This window comes from Podarcis bocagei (genome assembly GCF_964188305.1).
Source record: "Podarcis bocagei genome assembly, chromosome: 7".
Classification (NCBI taxonomy): Eukaryota; Metazoa; Chordata; class Lepidosauria; order Squamata; family Lacertidae; genus Podarcis; species Podarcis bocagei.
The window spans coordinates 68,914,302-68,939,096 of NC_138132.1; the positions used below are offsets into that span (position 1 = coordinate 68,914,302).

The 24,795-nt window shown below is 45.0% G+C and overlaps 1 long non-coding RNA gene across 1 annotated transcript in view; it reads right to left on the reverse strand.

Moving 5' to 3' along the window:
- Positions 1-2,064: 2,064 nt before the first annotated feature.
- Positions 2,065-24,795, reverse strand: part of LOC308591146 — an 88,208-nt gene continuing 65,477 nt past the window's right edge. The window contains exon 3 of the long non-coding RNA XR_014009995.1: positions 2,065-2,354. This is a non-coding gene — a long non-coding RNA (uncharacterized lncRNA). The remainder of the gene's footprint in view (positions 2,355-24,795) is intronic.

Consider the following 24,795-nt stretch of genomic DNA (forward strand, 5'->3'; position numbering starts at 1 on the left):
ACCAAAGAGATTTAACTTTTAGAACAGGAGTGAGGAACCTGCAGCCCTCCAGATGTTCATGAACCCCAATTCCCAGCAGCCCCAGCCAGCAGGACCAATTATCAGATATAGTGGGAGCTGAGGAGCCAGGAACATTTGGAGGGCCACAGGTCCGTCATCCCTTTACTAGGGAATTCTGGGGGTGCCTGGGGAATTAAATTTCAAGCAACAACCTTTTAGCAAAGGATATCCGAGAGGGAATTGTTCCTGATACATACACTCCAATGGAGCAGAGTGCATGATGTTGGCGTCATATGTATAATAGACTGGTTTTCATAATATTTTTGTTTTCATCACAGAACTAGAACTCACACCAGATGGATTCCTATGTTGCAGCTTTCAAATGTGCATTGTTGCTGGTGTGGAATTAATCTGACTTCGGATGAGGTTGCCAGCCTAGGATGGTGCATTTGTGCTCAGCTGTGTCAACTTTCTCAAGGCAAATAAGCAACGAGGAAGAATCATTGATTTTCATTGTCCATGTTTCCTCATCTGCATATTACAGCCTTGGGGCTTTCTTAGAAGGGATTAAACAGAATTAGTTGCCCAAATCCTATGTGCCTCCAAGCCACTGCAAAGAGTGTAGAACCCTTTTTTAAAAAAATCCATTATTTTCATTAGGAGACTAGTCAGTTAGCAGTCGGGTCAAGCTCCCCATCTGTTCCTACATCAAATTGTATTCCAATTTGTTTTCAGTGGAGCTGAACCCAGGGGATGCACGTACTTCTAAATCGGGAGGGGTGTCTGTGGCTCACTGACCATTAGCCATTCTGTTTCAGACTGATTGGATCTGGAGTACAACAGCATTTGATATACACAGAACATGCATTTTGTGTGTTTATAATGTTGCATATCATTAGCCTGGCTTCAAAAAGAAAAGAAAACCTGACAAGGCACAAACAGCTGAGACATAAGCAGGCCTTTGATAGATGAGGCAGTCCAAAGAAAATAATACTCAATTAGGTCAGAACAGCCAAATTCTGTCTATGAATCCATTCAAAACAGATTCTGCCTCCATCCCTAGCTCCCGAAACCTGCAGGTGGCGCTGTTGCTGATGGCTCTACTCTATGCATATTTTACTATCAGCCTGTCCTCCAGTAATTAATAAACAGGCAAACAAACTAACAAGGTGCCAAACAAACTAACAAGGTGTCATGATGGATGGATCACATTATTTCTGTCCTGTGCCAGCTTCATGTCCCCAATGCCCCTCCAAACCTTGCTCCATTTCATCTCGTTTATAGGCAGATCTTGAGATGGTCAGATCGTAAAGAGGATTTTGTGGGCAGGACGTCATTCAGTGGGTGAGATTGTAATAGATCCCTTTGAGACACATACTGTTGTTTCTTTAAAAAATGATTCTTGCCTTTGTGTTAGTTTGTAAATGTAGGAAGTACTTATGAGGTGATTGGAGGGCTCCTTGTTTCTGAAAATTAAAAATTCCCATTTAAAATGCTTCCAAGAAGTGACTGTATTTCATAATGTGCAGCCCCAATCCTGGGAAACTGTACAGGGGAAAATATATCTCTGCCCCCCATGTCCTTCAGCCTACCTTCTAAGTACAGTGGTACCTCAGGTTAAGTACTTAATTCGTTCTGGAGGTCCGTTCTTAACCTGAAACTGTTCTTAACCTGAAGCACTACTTTAGCTAATGGGGCCTCCCGCTGCCGCCGCGCCACCAGAGCACGATTTCTGTTCTCATCCTGAAGCAAAGTTCTTAACCTGAAGCACTATTTCTGGGTTAGCGGAGTCTGTAACCTGAAGCGTATGTAACCTGAAGCGTATGTAACCTGAGGTACCACTGTACAGTCCAGACTCACACATGGTTCTGATTATGTGACTCTATCCACAGAACAATGTTCCAATTTGCACATGGGTCAGGTGTGTGTGTGTGTGTGAAATTAGAAGGGTGGTTCCAAAAATGCAGAGTGAGCTAGGATCCTCCCCAACACTAAGAAGGTGACACATATTCTTTTGGATAAAGACATATTAGGAAAACAGAATCACCCCATAATATTGTTATGAGAATACTCTCTGATTGGTGTGAAGTGTTCTGGGTATGGACAAGAGAGGGGCAATGGGCCAAAATGACTAATGGCAGTTCTTGAAGTGGGCAGCCAGTCACAACTGGGGAGTTGCAGTTAAGTAGCTCAGAAAGTTGTAGGATAGCTGGAAACACCTGTGAAAGGTGAGATCCTTTGGTCTTGGCTCCTGATTTGCTCCTCCATCCTGCTTCCTGGTTTGTCCTTTGTCGTTGACTTCCAGCTTGTCCCATCAATCCTGGCTCATCAAAGACTCCTGCCTATGGACCAGCCTTAACATGTGAGAAGACAGCAGTGGTGAGAACATGACTTGTGCTCCTTTTGGTTTCCATTAGAACATAAGGAGAACCTGCTGGATCAAACCAATGGCCCATTTAATCCAGTGGCCACCCACATATCACAGTGGCCAACCACATGCCTGCAGGAAACCAGCATACGGGCACAAGACCACTCTCCCCTCCTTTGGCTCCCAGCAACTGGTATTCAGAAGCATTGCTGCCTGCAGCTGTGGTGGCAGAACATAGCCATTGTGACTAGCAGCAACAATGGCTAGAGTTCTTCATGGCTCTAGCCATGGTAGAGCATGAGACTTTTAATCTCAGGTTCAAGGCCCACATTGGGCAAAAGATTCCTGCATTTCAGGGGGGCTTGGATTAGATGACCCTTCTGGTTCCTTCCAACTCTACAGTTCTATGAACAACCCTCTCCTCTGTGGATTTGGCCAGTTTGGGATTCCTCCCTCCATCAGCATCTCCACTCAGAAGCAAGGACCCGGCTGAGCAAAGAACTTCAGTAGGTGCCGATGGGAACCAGAGTCAAGCTGTAGGGCAGGCTTCCTCAACCTCGGCCCTCCAGATGTTTTGAGACTACAATTCCCACCATCCCTGACCACTGGTCCTGCTAGCTGGGGATCATGGGAGTTGTAGGCCAAAAACATCTGGAGAGCCAAGGTTGAGGAAGCCTGCTGTAGGGGGAACAGGTAAGGCAAACAGGATCAGTACCTTGGGCAGCCCCAAGAAGGCCCTGCTGCTCATAGAGTGTTCTCCTCCTAAGGCAGCTACAAGGAAATGCTGTCTCTGTAGGGAGAAAGAGCTAGCTGAAGCCAGGCTCACCAGACCTGGAATGTGGTTGCTTCCATCTCCCTACAGAGAAACCAACTGGCTTCTTAAAGAGCTCTCTTTTGAAGCTGTTGACTTCTGTGAGGCAAAGGGAGACAGGCAATGCAGAGGATAGTGGTAAGCCTGTGCCTTGCATCTGTTCTCCTCCTGGCAAAGGAGCCTGGACCTCATTCTCAGAGTCCCTGTCCCCACATTGCAAGGTCCTGACAGCAGCCATGTCATCCAGTGATGTCGAATCCCTTAATGCAGCCATCATTTGGGTCTTCCCATGGGACAACCTGGTGCTCTTCTGCAGTCAGTCCAGATCTGCTTTAGCTTAAGGTGGGTTTTCCCAAACTTGCTTCTCCAGCTGTTTTTGGACTACAACTCCCATCATCCCCACCTAGCAGGAGCAGTGGTCAGGGATGATGGGAACTGTAGTCCAAAAACAGCTGGAGACCCAAGTTTGGGAGACACTGGCTGAAGGTGTCAACTCTTCTCTAGGAAATGGGAAGAGGCACTTTCAATATAGGGTTTTTATTTTATTTTTTAAGGGGGGGGGAAATCACCAAACATGAATAGTGATGCCATATAGCCACCTTTAGACTGGCTGGGGTAGGATTTGTCTAATAAACCCTATTCAGTTCGCAGCACAGATTACATTGCTTTTTAAAAGTAACAAGGAGTGATAAACTATCTTAGTAGGGAAATCAATAGGAAGCAGTTTAGAAGCCCCTGGAGTCCTTTGCAGAGGATCTCCTTGGAAATCTGAACAGCCAAGCTGCAATCAAGGAAGAAGCCATTGGATGCTGTAGGGAGGGATAAACTCCTAAACTCACCGTTTATGTTTCTTTTCCTAAATACAAATTCCAGGCCGAAACTGCCTCAACCCCTAGCCGTCGGCGCCTATGTATGGTGATAATGATTGTACACCGTATTCCAAATTTGACAGCACAAAAGATTTGTACAAGGACATTGCTATTCTGACAAGATTATTTCCAACTCCTTTCCTCGGAATTCCAAACACGGAATTTGCCTTGTTCATCACTGCCACACACTGACTTGATGTTTATATTGAGCTAATCCACCACCAAGTCAACAGCTCATTCTTGCTTAGTCAGTCAGTTGGCTATTATTAGTCAGAATACAGTGTGTGTGTGTGTGTGTGTGTGTGTGTGTGTGTGTGTGAGAGAGAGAGAGAGAGAGAGAGAGAGAGAGAGAGAGAGAGAGAGAGATAGATTTGAAACCAACACTAGAGGGCATTACTGTGCCTTGGCTTTGCCTGGGAAACCATAAAAGAAAATGGAGCTCCACAACTTTGTGTAGCCTGCCAATTATTGGAAATTTGGCTCGTCTGGCTTTGTGGGCACAGAAAATTCCATTTTTTGTTGATTAGCAGATGTTTAGTTGCCATCCATGCATTCCTAGCTCCACAGAGAGCAGCAGGTAGGGTTTTAAGTGGCTAAGCAAGAGAGCCTATAATTACGTATTAATTAATTAATTAATTGATTGATTGATTAATTTTATATACCACCCTTCATCAAAAGTATCAGGGCAGTTCACAGAATAACAACATCATGCAGGGATGCAGGCCCATCATTGCCACACTGTAATCTGAAAACTCATTTTTTGTTTATTTTGTTTCTTAATAAAATAATAACAACGGGAAAGCCCATCTTTGTGATGCTCCCACAGCAAAGAACTGAGGGCCATTTTGAGCTTGGGATGGCAGAGAAAGTAGTTTTGTCCTCACTTTAATGCTGACAGGCATAATCTATGCAATCATAACATCACCTTTTGTGTACATACCGTCGAAACAGCTAAAATAGTTTTTAAAAAACAGTACCAAAAAAGCAAAAGAAGATAATTTGCTGTCCTGATGTTGGGAAAGATGGAGGGCACAAGGAGAAGGGGACGACAGAGGACGAGATGGTTGGACAGTGTTCTCGAAGCCACAAACATGAGTCTGACCAAACTGTGGGAGGCAGTGGAAGACAGGAGTGCCTGGTGTGCTCTGGTCCATGGGGTCACGACTAAACGACTAAACAACAACAACAAAACCCAAAACAAAGAAATTGGCACTCCTTCCAATTTTGCAATGCAGTTGTCTGGCTAAAATAATCTACCAAAATGTGTATATAAGGAGAAAGAGCTTACAAAAAAATGTGTATTAGTGAACATAATGTACAGACAATGCATATACTAGGCCACACAGGCATAATTTTGCACAAACCTTTTTTTAAAAAAAGATCCTGGGAGCTGATGCAGAAATGTGATGAGCCAAATATTAGATCGGGGGGGGGGGGGGTAGGCAGAAGCTGAAACAGATTTCTTCCTCCCTAGTCTGAGCATCAATGAGTAACAGAGAAGTAAGGGGAGTGTGTTTAAAGACAACTTGTTTTCCATTCCCCCCCCACCTTTGCATTTATATCCCATCATTTTCTCCAAGGAGCTCCTGGGGCCACACATGGTACGCCTCCTCATTTAATCCTCACAACAACCCTGTGGGGTAGGCTAGGCTGAGAGGCAATAACTGGCCCAAAGTGACCCGGCGAGTCTCAGGACTGAGTGGGGATTTGAACCTTGGTCTCCAGGTTCTAGTCTGACACTAGTGTTCAGGGAAGGGTCATACTTGGCAGGTTTATGTCCGATGTCAATCAGAGACTGCTCCTCTCCATTCAGCTTCTCTGGTGATAAGAGCAATTCACACCAATGGTGGTCTGCAATAGTAGCACTACAGTGGTACCTCGGGTTACAGACGCTTCAGGTTACAGACTCTGCTAACCCAGAAATAGTACCTTGGGTTAAGAACTTTGCTTCAAGATGATAACAGAAATCACGCTCCGGCGGCACAGCAGCAGCTGGAGGCCCCATTAGCTAAAGTGGTGCTTCAGGTTAAGAACAGTTTCATGTTAAGAACGGACCTCCGGAATGAATTAAGTTCTTAACCCGAGGTACTACTGTATTTGGAAGCAGGTAAAAGTAAAGGACCCCTGGACGGTTAAGTCCAGTCAAAGACGACTATGGGGTGCAGTGCTCATCTCACTTCAGAGGTAGACTCATTCAGTGCCAGATTTACATATAAGCTAAACAAGCTATAACTTAGGGCCCCACTCTCTTAGGGGCCTCCAAAAAAATTAAAGGAAAAAAACCCACTGGATGTACATTTCTGAAATATAAGATAAAAAACAAATAAAATAAAACCTACATACAGCAACAGTGTCTTGTGTTGTGTAGGCTCCTATGATGTACGTAATGGCCCCCGCCTGCTAGCCTGCTCCCTAAAATATCACTGGTTTGCTCATTTCTATATATAGGGTGCCTACATTCTGCATGGACTGGTTGCATGGCAACATGTGCAAATGGCTTTAGATACCTATTAGGTCCATAAACTACAATATAACATATACTGAACACAAAAAACAGTGATAATTTGTTGTTGACAAAGGACAGCTGGACATATAAAGGGCCCCATTACCTTCAGTAGCTTAGGGCCTCATCAAACCTAAATCCGGCCCTGGACTCATTGACCTACCTTAGTAATGTCCATTAATTTCAATATATCTACTCTGAGGAGGACATAAGTAAGTCTCCATGGGTTTCATTCAACCTTAGTCTGACTCAGAGTAGACACACTGAAATTAATGGACATGACTAACTTGGGTCCATTAATTGCAGTGTGTCTACTCCAAGTAAACTTAGTCGGATGCAAAGCCCAGGCTGCTGATCTGTGTTTTGTGTTTCTTTGTTTTGCAAGAGAGCTGGAAAGCGTCAAATGGACACAGCACACAAAATGAGAAAAAGTCAGAACCTGTTTCTGGAGGCTACAGCACGGCCATTGCTTCCCATTATCGTTGCAGCTCTTTTCTATCCAGCTCTTTTAATGTGGCTGGCTCAAATAATTCTGAGTTCCTCTCCCATCCCTGTGCAATGTGTCATAAGGCTTGTACAAGCCTATTATGTTTATTTTGCAAATGTTAATGACTTCATAATTCACCATTCAAAGCTTCAGGGCATTTGTGTGTATGGTATTATTCACTTTTCCTCTCATGCGTAAAAAATCCAAAGGCTCGGAAGGTAACAGCTGCATGATTTAAAGCAAAACAAATTATGGTGTTTTTTTCATTCATAAAAAAATGTGCTACTTTTGTGCTGGTAGCTGATTCATTATTATTATTATTTTAGCTGATTAAGGCCATTTAACTGGTGGACTCAGTTAGCAATTAAATGTTAGTAGTTATATAAAGCACACTTAAAAAAAAATCAAAGGTGGTTTTCTGGAATTTACAGCTTTCTGCTTTCAGAGAGGCTTACTCCCAGGTAAATATGCACAGGATTACAGCCTCAGTGTTCAGAGTTCGCATGATTATTGGTGGCTTTGGGGAAAAAATGGATGAATTGATATCATTGTTATGGCGATTGACAAGCTTGGGGGGTGGGGGGGTGGCAGGGGAGAGTGTTCTGGGAGTAACCCCTATTGAATTCCACAGGGATTACTTCTGTGTAGACATGCTTGGCTTGTACTGTCAGATAAACAACAGGGTAGAGCAAGCTTCTCTACGTTTGGTGGATAGTTAAGGGCATGTTTTTAGGGGGGCATTTTGCTTGTGTGTCCTCAGGGATGAAAGGTAAAGTAACTGATTTAGAATATAATTGACTATTTTATTTATGGTGCAGCAATGCTGCTCTCTGCACTGGAGGGCTTGGGAAAGCTTTCATGCAGTTCCCAGATGGTCTCCTGTCTACATAAAAGTCAGATGTGCTTACAGATGGAACAGCCAGCCTAGGATGGAGGGTGTATTAGCTAGATTCTTCATGAGGACATTTGGTCACTAGAATGAATATATATATATATATATATATATATATATATATATATATATATATATATATATATATGCTTTCGTAGATTTTCACGGGTACAGGAATGTAGGTTTTGGTGTCTTCGGGTGTCTTCCCGTGTAAGAGTTGGGGTGTCTAGGCGACGTTTCGACGAGGTCTCACTCGTCATCTTCAGGCTGGTGCTTACACGGGAAGACACCCGAAGACACCAAAACCTGCATATATATATATATATATATATATATTTCTTTATACTTATTAAATTTCGATACAGTGGTACCTTGGTTTAAGAACAGCCCTGTTTATGAACTATTCGGTTTACGAACTCCGCAAAACCAGAAGTAGTGTCCTGGTTTGCGATCTTTACCTCAGTCTAAGAACAGAAGCCGAACAGGGCACTGGCAGCCGAAGGCCTCATTAGGGAAAGCGCGCCTCAGTTTAAGAACAGTTTCAGTTTAAGAATGGACTTCCAGAACGGATTAAGTTTGTAAACCGTGGTATTATTGTACTGCCCTTCCTATACAAGGATCACATACAGTTTACAATATGTAATCACATAATTGCTGGAGGATGGATGGCGGTTAACAGATTGAGGTTGAATCCTGACTGTTTTGGGGGGACAGGAGGCAGGCGGGTGTGGGGGATTCCCTGGTCCTGAATGAGGTAACCGAAATAACAGGTGCACAGCCTGGGGGTCATTTGGGACTCACAGCTGTCCATGGAGACAGAGGTTAATTCTGTGTCCAGGGCAGCTGTCTACCAGCTCCATCTGGTATGCAGGCTGAGACCCTACCTGCCCGCATACTGTCTCACCAGAGTTGTGCATGCTCTGGTTATCTCCCGCTTGGACTACTGCAATGTGCTCTACGTGGGGCTACCTTTGATTACTACAACTAATCCAGAAAGTGGCAGTTAGACTGGCGACTGACCATATAACACTCGTCCTAAAGGATCTACACTGGCTACTATTACAATTCCGAGCACATTTCAAAGTGTTGGTGCTGACCTTTAAAGCTCTAAATGGCCTTAGCCCAGTATACCTGAAGGAGCATCTCCACCCTTATTGTTCAGCTCAAACGCCAAGATTCAGCTCTGAGGGCCTTCTGTTGTGCTAGCTCCAATCTGACCACTACCACTAGACATAAAACCATATCCTTACCTAACATTTCTGGACATAAGTCCTCACAGAAGTGTTGTTATAGCTGATGGTCTGGAGGTTGCAAAGGGCAATGTATATGTTTTCTTTTACTGAGGTGGAGAACTCAGTTATGAGAAATGTGTTATTCCTGCCACTTTGTGTCCTGGGACCCAGGACTCTTAAAACACGCTCTATATCAGAGGCGGGGGGGGACTGATCATGATCTATTCTGTCATATTAAAATCTCACCAGGTTTCCTGCTAAGGGAAGGACCCCTCTAAAGTGAATGATCGCCCTCCGTGCCTAATTTTCCTGCTCATCCACATGGATTCTCAAGTCACAAACTGCCATTTTACTCCATCAACCCGAGGTTGCTGTTTTAGGCTGGGATCTAGGGCCTCATTAGCCATTTTGGTGCCATCTCTCACTTCTGTGTAAAGATCCCTTAAAGAGTGGTTTATAGGGCAGGAGCAGCATTGGAGTCATTTACGAATGCTTTTCTCATTAGTGATAATTGATCTGCAAGATCAGCACCGTCCTGTGTGCCAGATGTTAACTTTCCTGTCTTATGGCTTTTAGGTCCTCCAAGCACCAGATTTACTTCATCATTGCTAAGGATGTCAGAGAGACTTTCCCATCTGTTGAAAGCACATCCCCTGCTTTAGGGTTCCTCTTTGTCCTCAGTGCATTCCCTGTCATGTCCCCTGTTAAGAACCATGTATGGGGTTTTTCTTGCCATGAGATAAAATGCTATTTTTAGAGATCTGTAAACCTCTATAGGGAGTGCAGAGTTAGACAACGCATCCATCTTGCTTCATAGTAAGCTATGCCCTTGAGTAAGATGTTTTAAATTAGATACATCAAACTCATGTAGGACTGTGGAGAACTGAACCTGAGTGGAAAAAGTGACCCCAAAATCAACACATTCACCCATCCCTAATAAAAAGGTCTCGTCCCTGACCAGGGTGATTTGTGAGTTGCCTAAGGCTTCCTTGGAGTAACAATGGTACTAGGCAATGGGATCATTACGCACACAGAAAGAAAAGGGAAATACTGTATTTTTCGCTCTATAAGACGCACCAGACCACAAGACGTACCTAGTTTTTGGAGGAGGAAAACAAGAAAAAAAATCTTCTGAATCTCAGAAGCCGGAACACCAAGAGGGATCGCTGCGCAGTGAAACCAGCAATCCCTCTTGCTGTTCTGGCTTCTCTGATAGCTGCGCAGCCTGCATTCGCTCCATAAGACACACACACATTTCCCCTTACTTTTTAGAAGGGAAAAAGTGAGACTTATAGAGCAAAAAATACAGTAATATACAAACCAATCAGAACTGACCCTTGCAGAATACTTATGATGCGTATGCCCCCACCCTGCCCAAAACTACAAACTTTCCAATTCCTCCCCCTTTTAAAAGTTTTTGTATTTCATTTCACTTTTCAGCACCTAAAGTTGCTGCCGATTAGAAGAAAATGGCAGAAACATAGAGATGGTGTGTGTGTGTGTCTGTGTGTGTGTGTGTGTGTGTGTGTGTGTGTGTGTGCCTTGAAGGTCATCTTGTTCCATGGCTGCTTAATGCAGGAAATGCTGAGCTAGAGTGTCCCCAACAGAGTGATGCCCAGCCTCTGCTTAGACATCAAAAATGATATGTGCACACCTTTGCCAACAGCTTTGCACCTTCATTTGACAGATGTTGGATGATTGGCCCTTATCAGCAAGTTAATTGTGTCTAAAATTAATTGTGTTTTAAATCCAGCCTGTTGTGGATCTGTTAGGATTCACCTACCTACCTTCCTTCCTTCCTTCCTTCCTTCCTTCCTTCCTTCCTTCCTTCCTTCCTTCCCTCCCTCCCTCCCTCCCTCCCTCCCTCCCTCCTTCCTTCCTCAACCTGTGCGTCCCCAAATGTTGTTGAACCACAACTCCCATCACCCCTAGCTAGCAAGGCCAGAGTTCAGGGATGATGGGAGTTATAGTCCAACATCTGGGGGACCCACAGGTTGAGAAACACTGTAAGGAATACAGTTTCGCAGCCTGGAAGGAAATGAAGACCTCCGAAGGGCTGCTGTGCTAACCTTATCAGACCTCGCAAATAACACAGCTCATAAAATTCCATGCAATCACTGGGAGAGATAAATGGATGTTGGAACTAGAGCGTGTCCAAAAGATATCCAAGTCGTCATGTTCAAAGTCTGCCAGAGTGTTCTCCCTCTCTCTATATATTGCAGTCATTCTCATGGGAAATGCCAGCATGCCGCAAGAGAGTTGCAGAAGCCTGACAAGAAACAGAAGCAATTAAATAATTAAGGGTTCCCAAAGCACCCACAAGGTGTTGTGTCTTTGCAACAGCCTCTGCTCTCCCCTCACCCCTTATCATCCAGTGTTCCTCACAGGTAGCTAATTATTCCTCCATGTTTGCATGGGGTCTAACTGGAGGAGAGACGGACTCTTTGAGAAATGGCCCTAGCTTGGTAATATTTGCATGCAGAACGTCCCACGTTCAATCCCAGACATCTCCAGGAAGGCCTGGGAGAGACATGGGAGCCGGGAACCCAGGAGAGTCACTGCCAGTCCATGTAGACAATACTGAGGCAGACAAACCAATGGTCTGACTCAGTCTAAGGCCCATACCTCAAAAGCAGAGCATATGCTTTGAACTGCATCCAATGAAGTTCTAGGAAGAGTAGAGCACTGACCTTAACAGACCTGAATTAGTCATATTGATAACTGTTAATGGGTCTACTATGAGTAGAAAATAATTGCATGCAAGCTTTCCTGTACTGGCATCCCTGTGGGGGTGGGGGGCTGGGAAAGACTCCCAATTTCAACAAGATTCCCTGTTATATTTTTGTTGCCACACTGGTAAAATACGGTATTTTTCGCTCTATAGGACGCACCCAACCATAGGACGCACCTAGTTTTAGAGGGTGAGAACAAGAAGAAAATATCTCTCCCTCTCTGCACAGCACCCCTTCAGCGAAGTGGCAGGAGAAACGGAGCCCCTTCCATTTCTCCTCCCGCTTCGCTGAAGGGGCGTTGCGCAGAGAGGGAAAGCTGCACAGCACCTCTCCAGCAAAGCAAAGCCAGGAGAGCAAGAGGGATCAGTGCGCACCAATCCCTCTCGCTCTCTTGGCTTCAGCGAAAGCAATACGAAGCCTCCGGAGCATGGCGGGAGCCATGGAGCCTGCATTTGCTCCATAAGACGTACACACATTTCCCCTTAATTTTTGGAGGGGGAAAAGTGCGTCTTATAGAGCGAAAAATACGGTACTAGCTAGATGGCGCCAGTCAGGTGTGACCTATCCAAAGAGTGCTAATCAATGGCTTCCCATGGCCTTAGGGAACTGTGGCGGAATGAGATACCTCTGGGTTCATAGAATCATAGATGGAAGGGATCCCAAGGGTCAGCAACTCCTTGCAATTCAGGAATCACAGCTGTAGAATCCCCGAAAGATGGCCATCCATTCTTGTCCTCTGTATAAAAGCCCCTAACAAAGGAGAGTCCATAACCTTCCAAGTCCATTCCACTGTCAAACAGCTCTTCCCATCAGAAAGCTCTTCCAGAAAAGTTTCCCCAGAGTGGGAGATATGGGGAAGAAACAGAAGTTCCCAGCTGAGAGCTGGGAAGGTCTACTTTTCTGAATATGGATAAAATATATGATACAATTGTGATAGAGGGTTTTTATATCTATTTCTTCTTCTTTCTGTTGCCTCTCCCCCCCCCCTCTTATTTTGGCTTTTCCGCATCTTTTTCTTTTTCTGGTTACTTTGGCTTTTGTTGTACAGTGGTACCTCGCAAGACGAATGCCTCGCAAGACGAAAAACGCGCAAGACGAAAGAGTTTTCTGTTTTTTTGAGTCTTTCCGCAAGATGAATTTCCCTATGGGCTTGCTTCGCAAGACGAAACGTCTTGTGAGTTCTTGCGAGTTTGTTTCCTTTCTCTTAAAGCCGCTAAGCCGTTAATAGCCGCTAAGCCGCTAATAGCCGTGCTTCGCAAGACGAAAAACCGCAAGACGAAGAGACTCGCGGAATGGATTATTTTCGTCTTGCGAGGCACCACTGTATCTTATGTTGAAAATGCTCAATAAAACATTTAACCAAAAAAAGAGAGAAGTTCTTCCTGATGTTTAGTCAGAATCTCCTTGTATTTTGAATCCATTGGTTCCGCCATAGTGTTGCTTAACCTATTTATAGCACCATTCCAGGTGTGGTAGCTAAACTCTTAGAGAGGACAGAAGCAGGATTGAAGATGATCTTGACAGAATGCTGAAATGGGCCGGAATTAATGAAATGAGTGATATCTAAAGGTTTGCAGGTAAGTAGGAATAATCAAACACAGGGCAGGCGGCAACACACATGTAAAGAATCTACAGGCTTTACAAGATGGGAACCAGCAGTACAATGTGATGAGCGCTAATGGAATTCTCAAGTCTTACAGTTCTATGATGCAATAATTGCAAAACGTTATGGTACTGGAACCCCTTCAGATCTCCATGCTGTCAGAAGGAATGTGTCATGCTGATTTAACTCCTTCTTGACCAGTCCAGCATGCCATGGGGCTAATACTTCCTCTGCCCCACCATTCCACCAGAGTAACATACCATTCACACCAATCCCTTCAGGACTTGGAAGCAGCGTTAAAAACTCCCATTGTTCTAGGCGCATTTTGCTGCAGGGAATTTCATTAGCGCGAGCAGTTTCTGAGCTCTGGGCGCAGTACTGCGCCTAAGATTTCAGATTAAAACTGCAGAGTGGGAGGAAAGGAGGGCCTTTTTCTGCCTCCCAACCTTCAGCTACTCTCTGAAGACTGGAGAAGAGACCCTCTGAAGAATATTAGGGGGGTGGGCAGGGGAAGGACTAGACCATTTGAAAAATGAGCATAATATTTTAGCTGCAGTTCATTCATTTTCAGCTTTGTATTCTTCCTATAAAAAAAGTGTGCCTAGGCATTCCATTGTTGCGCTCGTAACCTAGGTTTAAGGTGCCATTTAGCTCCTAGCTTTCATATTTCAGTTTCTAACACTGAGTCCCCTATTTGTTGAAATAGAGTGACACTGATTGCACAGCAGAGGTTTTTTAAAAGCCCATTGGGTAGAAATGACAGAGCTCCCTCTTTCCCCCTTTTTCACAGCTTACCATTTCATGCCATATAGGGAGCCTCTTTGGCACATAACAAGCGACTGGCTCTTTCAAGCGGCATCTTACCTCTCCAGGCAAGTGCCGTGACTCAGAATTTCACCCTTCTGTCTGCGCAGCTCATCTTGAAATAAATACCTATGGTTACCCTGACAACTGCCTTATCCCCCATCACTTGAGGGGCACGGGAAACCTGTGAGCTTTTCCTTTCAAGCACGGGAGCAGCAATGCTAAAGTGCCGGAGAGTTCATGCTCCTGCAGAGAGTGAGGTTTAGGGTCTGGAAGGAATCTTGCCTTGGGGTTGGTAGTCTAATAACCCAGTACGGAGGGGTGCTAGTGGAATGACGCCCTTCCCTACATTTTGTATGTAATATGTTTGATTGAAAAAGGAATGGACAGATCAGTCTATTTGTAGCCCATGCCACTTTGGGATGTGCAAATGGAATCATTATTCCATTTTGTCCAGCTTCTTCATTAATCCACTTTTTAAAAGGCACAAAAGTTTGCTCTTGAATGCATATTCTAAAATGCTTTTGGGTGAAGTATTTTCTCTCAAAATCACACAAATTCTACTATTTTACTATTCAGATATGTTAACTAAACTGTACTAATAGAGGACAGGGAATGCATGCAGCGTCTCTTAACTGCTGCCGGAATTATTATTTGTCAATACTGGGGGGGGGGGGGGAGATGAGAACACCACCCATGAGAGAGTGGATAACTAAAACCTGTAACATTTACACCACCAACCAGTCTAATGTTTACCAGAGAACCTCCTTTTTTTGTTTTTGTCTTGTTTTAAAATTCTCTTTAAATAGCCAACATGTTGACTGGTAAAAGATGCAGAGCAGTTAATGGTTCACCAGGAAATTCATAATTTATGCCTGAAACCTACTTGAGTAAAACACAAAATGCTTAAGAACCCATTAAAGAGGCAGGGAAACCTGAACCACAGAGCTTCAATTATAATGTGGTTAGCCCAGAAAGGATTTTCCTCCAGACTTGGGTCTTAGTTCAAAACAAAAGCAAAAAAAATTAAAAATAAAATGAGCCAGACTGGTGTCTTTTGAATAACAACAGAACTGTTCTTGTAAACCAAGGTTGGGGAATTATCAGGCCTAGGGGCTGAATATTCCCCCTCCCCAACCTCTCTAATTGGCCATGGGGATTCTATCTATATCTATCTATCTATCTATCTATCTATCTATCTATCTATCTATCTATCTATCATCTATCTCCCAAGTTCTGCTCAAATGCTTTTATCTGCCTGGAACATGTCCTCAAATTATGGCAATGGCTGGATGGAGCATGGAGAGGTGAATGTGTTTGTGTGTATCGTCCTCTAGGTAAAGGTAAAGGGACCCCTGACCATTAGGTCCAGTCGTGACCGACTCTAGGGTTGCGGTGCTCATCTCGCTTTATTGGCCGAGGGAGCCGATGTACAGCTTCCGGGTCATGTGGCCAGCATGACTAAGCCGCTTCTGGCGAACCAGAGCAGCGCACGGAAACACCATTTACCTTCCCACCAAAGTGGTACCTATTTATCTACTTGCACTTTGATGTGCTTTTGAACTGCTAGGTTGGCAGGAGCTAGGGCCGAGCAACGGGAGCTCACCCCGTTGCGGGGATTCGAACGGCCGACCTTCTAATCGGCAAGTCCTAGGCTCAGTGGTTTAACCCACAGCACCACCCGTCTTCTACTGCACACCTAAAATGTAGCCTTCTTACAAAAGTGAGCCACATCCATTGCTCCATTCACTTTTGCATCTGGTTCTTCCCACAACTGGAAAGTGGCCCCTGGAAGGTGGCCCATAAGACAATGTGGCCCTCTGGAGAATACACTGAAGCTAGAGAGCACATTATACCAGCTATGCAAATTTCTAAACTCCAGGATACCTCTGAAATCCTCACCCAAATTTCTTACCAGATGTTAGAATTAGCTGGTTTCAAAAGCGGAACAGACTGTTCAGTCGAACCATTGCTTAGTTTTCTATAACATGCATAATTCACCACAGCTTTTCAATATTGCATTGCCTTTGTGTTCCGAGGTTGCCAACGTACATGGATAAAACATTACAGAAAGGCAGTATTTACATTACATTAAAACACTATCTTTTCCTCCAAGGGACTCAGGATAGCAAACACGGTTCTGCTCATCGTTTAATCCTCACAACAACCAAGGCTGAGAGGCAGTGACTGGCCCAAGGTGACTCTGTGAGCTGCATGGCTAAGTGGAGATTTGAACCCTGGTCTCCCAGGTCAGACACTCTAATCACTACACCGCACTGGTTTTCCTTTTACTAAAACCTGGATTTGAAATGGATCTGGCTGCCAAGAAGACAAAGCAACACCAAAGCATTGGAAGATCTGAAAATAATTGCAAAGCTTCTATGGGAGATTTCCATCCTCGCTCCTTTTCCAGCCTGAGACTTATGTGGTGCAAGATACAGGATTAGGTTAATACTAGACTCCAGGTTGGCTTGCATTTTTTTGGCATACTAAGCTGTTTTGCAGTTCCCAGATTAAGAACAGAAGAAGAGCCGTGCTGGATTAGGCCAAAGGCCTAGATCTAACCCAGCATCTCATAGCGGCCAATCAGATGCCCTAATGGGGAGTCACTTCTCCCTACATCCGACATGACTAATATGCAGGTAGCAGCATGGTCCTAATTTGGTTTTCTCACTTCTCCGAATTTTGTAATGCCATTATTGGTTCAAAAATAAATAAATAAATAAAGCAAATTTAACAACAGCTGCAATTAAAATATATATTTTTTTTAATTTTTGCAAAACAACCAAGCACAGGATGGAGTAATGGAGAAATTTCTGAAACAGCAACGTGATATCAGCTCCACCCAAGGCATGATGGAGAACAGCAACAAAAGAGAGACAAAATAAAAAAAATCCTTCCTGTAGCACCTTAAAGACCAACTAAGTTAGTTCTTGGTATAAGCTTTCGTGTGCATGCACACTTCTTCAGATACACTTGTATCTGAAGAAGTGTGCATGCACACGAAAGCTTATACCAAGAACTAACTTAGTTGGTCTTTAAGGTGCTACAGGAAGGATTTTTTTTATTTTGACTATGGCAGACCAACACGGCTACCCATCTGTAAAAAGAGAGACATAACATCTTACAAGGACAGGAAGAAACACAACGGACAGAATAATTGCCACATGCAGGAAGAACAAGGATATAGTTTGAGTGCCTCACTTGTAGCTCTGTAAATCATGTAATGTGTCAACACAAATAGAAGTTATTGAAAATTAATAAAAAATATTATTAAAAAAAATAAGGCAGAGGTGCATATTTTAAGTGAAAATGGTAAGGTGAATCATCGTATAAAATACAGTGGTACGTCGGGTTACATACGCTTCAGGTTACATACGCTTCAGGTTACAGACTCTGCTAACCCAGAAATAGTACCTCATGTTAAGAACTTTGCTTCAGGATGAGAACAGAAATCGTGCTCCGGCGACGTGGTGGCAGCAGGAGGCCCCATTAGCTAAAGTGGTGCTTGAGGTTAAGAACAGTTTCAGGTTAAGAACGGACGTCCGGAATGAATTAAGTACTTAACCCGTGGTACCACTGTATGGTATTATCAATAGCATTAAGGTATTCCTCAAGTCTGAACTGCTTCCAAAAACGATGACACAAATTCGTAGTTGATAGGCCTCCTAGATATCACACAGTGTACGGTTAAACTGTGCAGCTCACTCCCACATGAGGCAAGGAGGGGCACCATTGTGGATGGCTTGAAAAGAGAACAAGAGAACTAGACAGGACTATCAATGGCTACTAGCCATAATGGCTATGCACCACTTCCATGGTTGGAGGCAGCAATGATTCTGAATACCAGTAGCTGGAAAGGACAGGAGGGGGAGGGTGCTGTTGGCCTCAAGTCCTGCTTGTTGGGCTCCCACAGGCATCTGATTGGCCGCTGTGAGAACAGGAGGCTGGACTAGATGGGCCATTGGCCTGATCCCGCTGTCAGGAGTGCATGCAGAAGCCAGGCCCTGTGACCAATAGGACTTTGCAGGATTGGGGCCTTCCTAAGTTTGTTCTGGAGAGGCAAGGCGCGGCCGCACAGGTGAGGCCGATTGGTAACTCACAGCACCTGGTGGCAAGAGCTGGGAAGGGATATAAGGTCAGCATTTCCCTTTGGCTCTTTGCCACAGCAACACGCTTCCTGCCTTGCTGCGTTTGGCTCCTTGACTCCTTGCTTCTTGATCCTTGGATCCTTGACGTTGTGACTCCTTGCTTCCTGACCCTCGGACCCTTGGCTTCTTGACTCCCTGCTCTCTGACCCTTAGACTCTTGGCTCCCTGACTCCTGACTTCTGGACTCCCATTCCTGCTCCCACCCCGCCATCTTGCCCCTGGTCCTGATGTCCCCAGCTGGGACTTCGATCGCCCGTGACACCCGCTGCCTCTTCTTACATTCATATTTTAAAAGGGTAGCAATATCAGGGGAGCCTCGCTCGGGAGTGAATTCTACACATGAGACACCAGTAGTGGGAAGCTCTTTGGGTGTTATCCACCTTATCTCAGTTAGGAGGGACTTCACAAAAGGAAGAGCCCCATCAGATATCTCAGTTATAAGCCTTGTAGGGTTTTAAGTCGGCTCTTCAAACCAGAACCCAACAGAGCACTCTGAATATCAGCAAGACATATTACCACAAATCCCAGTCAAAACCCATCCTAGATGTTACTGGAGCATGGATAACAATTGCCATAGTCTATCTATGTGCAGGAGATGCTACAGCTGGCACACCAAAATAGCCCTGGTCTGGGCTGAAGCTCTGCAGCTGATTTGTTTTTTATTTTGTTTTTTTCCAAAGGCAGATCTGCACTACAGTGGAGAATGTGAGCTCTGTATACAGCAGAATAAATTACTGTGGCTGACAACAGAGAGTCCCCCCCTTTTTTTCTTTTTGGTCTCCTTGCATTACAGTTCCCCTCCCACTCCTGCAAAACACATCCTTATGTAACCATGTCAACTATCAGATCGATGGGATTGTGTCATTGAATCCGCAGCAAATATTTTGAATAAATGAGAAATAATCCCATAAAAGCAGGGTCTCGTTGGCAATGAAAACTGGCTGATTGTGGAGCCATATATTAAGAGAGGGTGGCGGGGGGTGGGATGGGGAGAGAGACTCTGTGCCATTCAGCAATCCCAAGGAGTGATTCATAATGTTCCAGCAGAGAGAAAGAGAGAGAGAGAGGTTGCCAGAATAAATGAATCCATTAGCTTTACTATTAGGAATTGCAAGACTGCTTGGGGGCTTCTTAACCTGTGCTGGGTGGGAGGCTATGGAAAAATTCTTTCTCTCTCTCTTCAGTGGTATGGCAGTGTAGAGTGAGATGAAACAGGGATGTGTAGGCACTCAGGTTAATAAAAGAAAACCCTTCTTCACACAGCACAGAGCTCAACCAGGGAACTTGTTTCCTCAGGAGGCAGCGATGGCCAACTTGAATTGGACAAGTTCACAGAGGAGGATAAGACTACCAGCCATAATGGCTCTGCTCCAAGGGACCGTCTCACTCTCAGGATTGTGGGTGCCTGGCAAAACTCTGCCTCCACACCCGAGCCCCACTCCCTAGAAAAGGGTGCCTTGCTCACTGGCTGAACTGCTTCTCTCTTGGAGGCAGTTTTGTTGGTGCCCAGCCCCTTCAATTATATTATTGTGGGTGCCCAAGCACCCATGGCCCCCCGGAGTTGGCTCCTATGTTCTACTGTGCCTCCATGGCCAGAGGCATCACCAGGGACAATGTCTAAAAATTAAAAACAGTCAGGCAAAGGCCAGAGGTTTACACAAACACCACACCACACACACCACACACACACACACACACACACACACACACACACACACACACACACACACACACCATCCCTACTTCTCTCCATCCTGTCAAGAAAGAAGCACACCATCACATTTAGAGAGCACAAGCCTGTTAGAAGAAACACACTGAAAGAGAGTGTGGAGCAGGGACAGCCTGAGGGCTGGAGAGAGAGGACAGGAGAACTGCGTTTGGGTCCCTGGCCTGAGGTACCCCACCACACATCTCAGAAGAGGTGGCACTCAGCTGAAGCAAATGTCTCAGAGAGATGTGGCACCCAGCCAAGCAGCCTTTCTAAGAGGAAGACGTGTGTGTGTGTGTGTGTGAGAGAGAGAGAGAGAGAGAGAAGAGAATTCACAAAAGATGCTACCCACAACAATCAAGCAGCGACTCTTTTAATTAGCATGGTTACCAGCTGGCCAGATTGTGCGGAAAGGGACGCACGCCTTGGCCCAGGTGACCTGAGAAACACTATTATGAAGAGGCAGCCACAATGGCGGCTTTTTAATAGCCTGGCCCGGCATCATCACAATGCACAGGCAAAGTCTCAGGCAGATGTTAAGTTAATTAAGAAACATTTCCGAGCTTTGTCTCCCGGAGCTAAACGCACACTGGCCCCTGACTTGCCACGGCTGTTCAGCCACTTGAGAGTCCATTAGTAGTAAAATGTCGGCACCATCTTGTGGCATTATTCACCCCAGCTTGAGAAGGTTGTTTTCCTTTTGCAAATAAGTACACAAGGGTAGTTTGAGGGCTGATTGAGCTCATCTGCCCTCCTGCAACCCATTCTGCAACCCAGGGGAGCTACAATATCAACTGAGGTGTTGCTGGCCAACTACTGTCAACTGTTCATCATCACCCCTAGTGGCATTCCAGCAAAGCAAATCTGACTGGCCTGAAACCTGCCCATGCTGCAGTGGTTAGAAAGCTGGGCATACGGGAAACAGCAAGGACCAAACCTCTGATCTGTCATGGAAAACATAGTGGGTGGCCATAGGCCCAGCTAAACTCCTGATCTCATCCATCTCATGTGGATTTTGAAACCTGCTAAGTGGAGTCTGACAGAAGGGACAGGAAAATTCATGGTCCACTCAGAATGTCTGCTCTTTGGGTATATTCCAGCTCAAATTGCAAAACAGCGACATATTTTACGAACATTTGCTGTGATTCTTGTTTTTAAACATCACAGTAGAATCAGATGTAGAACTGCTACTGAGGAATCAATATTGCCTTTGTGTGGAGCTTTACAGGGGTGCCTGTGCATTGTGTTTTGTAAAAAAATAATAATCTTCTGCACACATGAAAAACCATTTGGATGCAATTGTATACAGCATCATGTAAAACTGTGTTTGACATTTTACACAAACACGGTGCACTTGTATATCAGTCCTCCTTTGTGTAACTGATGTACATGTGTATTGAGAAAACACAATGGAAAAAGAATCAGTTGCATGGAAATTCCTTGCTTGGCCATATGCATATCAGTGATGCAATACCATAGAATTACAGAGTTTGAAAGGCCCTTAGTCATTTGATCCTCCTGGTCAATGGAAGAACATTGTAGCAACAGCATCTTTGACAGGTCCCCCCACCCCCTGAAAGACACCCAAGATTAGACTTTTTAATATTTAGCTCAAATCTGCTTTCTGGTTAATTTCCACCTGTTAGGTCTAGTCCTACTCTCTGAAGTTAAAGAAGCTGTCTCCCCCATCTGGCAAAGCTTCAGACATTTGAGCTAGATCTCCCCTTTCATCTCCTCTTCTTAAGGCTTACTCACTTCTTCATCATTTCCTTATTCAGTGGTAGAGCATCTACTTTGCATGCTGAAGGTCCATTCCCTGCACCTCTTCCAGGTAGGGCTGGGAATATCTCCCATCTGAGGCCCTGGAGAGCCAAGGAGAGCCAATGTAAACAATACTGATCTAGATGGACCACTGGACTAATTCGGGGGAAAGTCAGTTTCCTGGCTCCTACGACTTGTTTTCTGTACCACTGACCATCTAGCTTTCCCTTTCTTCTTCTTTCACATAGGGAAAAGAGGTAGGTGAATTGAAGGAACTAAGAGCTGTAGCCAACAGTGTGCAAGTTCCACTGGAGGGACGGTGTTTCTCTGAAAAAGCCGGATTCTTCCAACAGCGGCGTAGCGTGAGTTGTCAGCACCCGGGGCAACGCAAGTAATTTGCGCCCCCTAACCCAGGGCAAGGCACGTAATTTGCGCCCCCCCTAACCCCTAACCTGCGAGTTGCCGCTGGCGCTGCCGCCCAAACGACGCCGCTTGCCCGGAGGAGGAGGGGGGCAGAGAGGCGAGGAAAATGCAACGGCCCAGCAGCTGCAGCAGCAGCGGCGGAGGCGGGGCTGTGAGGAGGGGCTGCCTGGCGCGTCCTCCGCGGCGAGCGCTGAGAGCCGCTGCCTGCCGGGCGCCTTCAGCCCGGACGCGCGCACAGCTCGTCGGTTCCGCGAGACATGCGGCTCTGCTACAGCCTGCGCCCGAGGCTCTTCGGCGACTCCGGAGGCAGCGAGCGCGCCCCCCCAGATGTTGCGCCCGGTGCGGCTTGCCCCCCTTGCACCCCCCACGCTACGCCACTGTCTTCCAAGCATATTGACACCTCCTTGAGGCATTTGCAGGAGATAAAACAAAAGCCCACTCTCTTCTCTGCCATCTCTTCCCCACTTGCGTTTCCATAGAAATCAATGTCTCTGTTTATGTCTGTTTTCATCCAGGTTTGCTTTGCTGAGCAGCTGTTCTATGGTTTTGCACGGCGGAGGGCTCAGGAAAGAACATGCGCCCCTTCTCTAAAGGACAATGCAAATAAATTTCGAAAGAGTGCTTAGAATATTGGCCACCATGGACAGTGCCCATGGCCACAGAGGTACCTGCGAGTTACCTTCCCTGCCATCTTCCTTCCTTGGATGTTTTTAATCAGAGGTTGGGTGGCCGCCTGTCATGTATGATCTAGTTAAGATTCCTGCATTGCAGGGGGTTGGATTAGATGAACCTTGGGGTCCCTTCCAATGCTGCAATTCTATGATCCCATGAAATCACCCTTCTCTCCCAGGCTGCAACACCTTCTCCTTCTACTGCATTTATGCATGGAAGAAGTATTACGCTGGGCACAATGGAAAGTTCTCCCACGAGCTGAATTTTTGCATATGCATGGGTACGTGATCCATGAGGGAAGGTGAATGCACCTTTTCAATGGCAACTGCAGATTCCGTACCACTGATCCCATGTCGCATGCTATGAATGTACTGTTGATGAGAAAAACAATAAAAAAAGATATAAAGGGGGGAAATAGGCCTGCAAAAATGATGGGGGAAGGAGACGACTTTTGAAACCTAATTGCTAGAAGAGGGTTGGGGTGAGTTTATGTAAGTGTGTGGCTGTGTTTGTGGCATGTTTATGAACAAACTTTTTCTATATTTACTCTTTATTTTTCATGAATTTACAGTACTGTGGCAATTACTCTGTAATGTACCTTGGATTCTAGTTCTGATAAACTAGAGTAGTGTTTGGCTGGTTTGAAATGGAACTGAGTGCTGAAACTTTCATGTGGATCTTTTTTCACCAGGGAAAAATGTCATTCTACCTTGTTGTGGTTTTTTTAGACTGAACCTTCCTTGTCTTTTCTTTTTAAAAAGAAAAAAAAATTGGCATACTGTGGCAACGTTACCAGTGTTTGTGTGCATATCGATAAAAACACTGCAACAAAGAACCTGGGTGGAATCATTATGCATTATTTTCTCGTGATTCTTTAGGCGCTGCCTTTTAGTGATGCACACGTGTGTGGTTTTGCACTGGCAAAGCACCGCAAGAAAAGAAAATGCAATCTCGGTGAGATTGCATGTATGCTTTTTATCAGGAGGTTTTTTGGTGGTTTTCCACATGTGTGTGTCAGGAAAGCAGTGCTACACACTTCAAAAACAGAAAATAAAGCCACCTTGATGCAATCATGTTTACTATGATGGGGGGAGGGAAAGGGAGGGAGAGACAAACACTTGAGGCAGTGAGAAATGCTAGACTGAGCACCAGCAAAAGGAACAAGAGAGAAAGGAAAAATAAGAACAGCAGGGAAAAGAGATGGAAGGAATAAGAATAGTGTGGCAGGGAAAGAAACTAAGACACAGAGTCATAGCGAGCTATGGGTGTCACACAACACAACACAACACATTTTCCCGCAGGTCCCACTGATCACTCTCAAATAATTCTTAACTCCTAGGTTATTTAAAACAAACAAAACCCTTCAACTTATTGGGGTCCGTTGTGACAAAAAATGAGACTCTCCCTTTGCAAAAGCAAGAAAAAGGAAAGGAAGAATACCATCTTCTTCTGCCGTTCAGCCCAAAGCACCACACCTTACAGATAGCACAATTTATTAGGTGCAAGTTAATAAGGCTGGCTTTGAATTTTATGATTGGTTTTATTGCATCTGGGTTATATACAGTCCTCTGTAAACTATAGGGTTTTTGAACTTCTGCATTGTGCTGGAGGCAAGAGCAAATAACGTTTCATTCTCCTGGGGCCTCAGCTACTGTGGCTGAGGATTTTAATTATTAAAGGTCCTGGATCAAATATGTGGTAGAGAGCTGTGCAGCACCACAGAAGAAGCAGGAATCCCTTCTGTGTAGCCTTAGGATTTTTTTTTTAGTCAATAGTAAT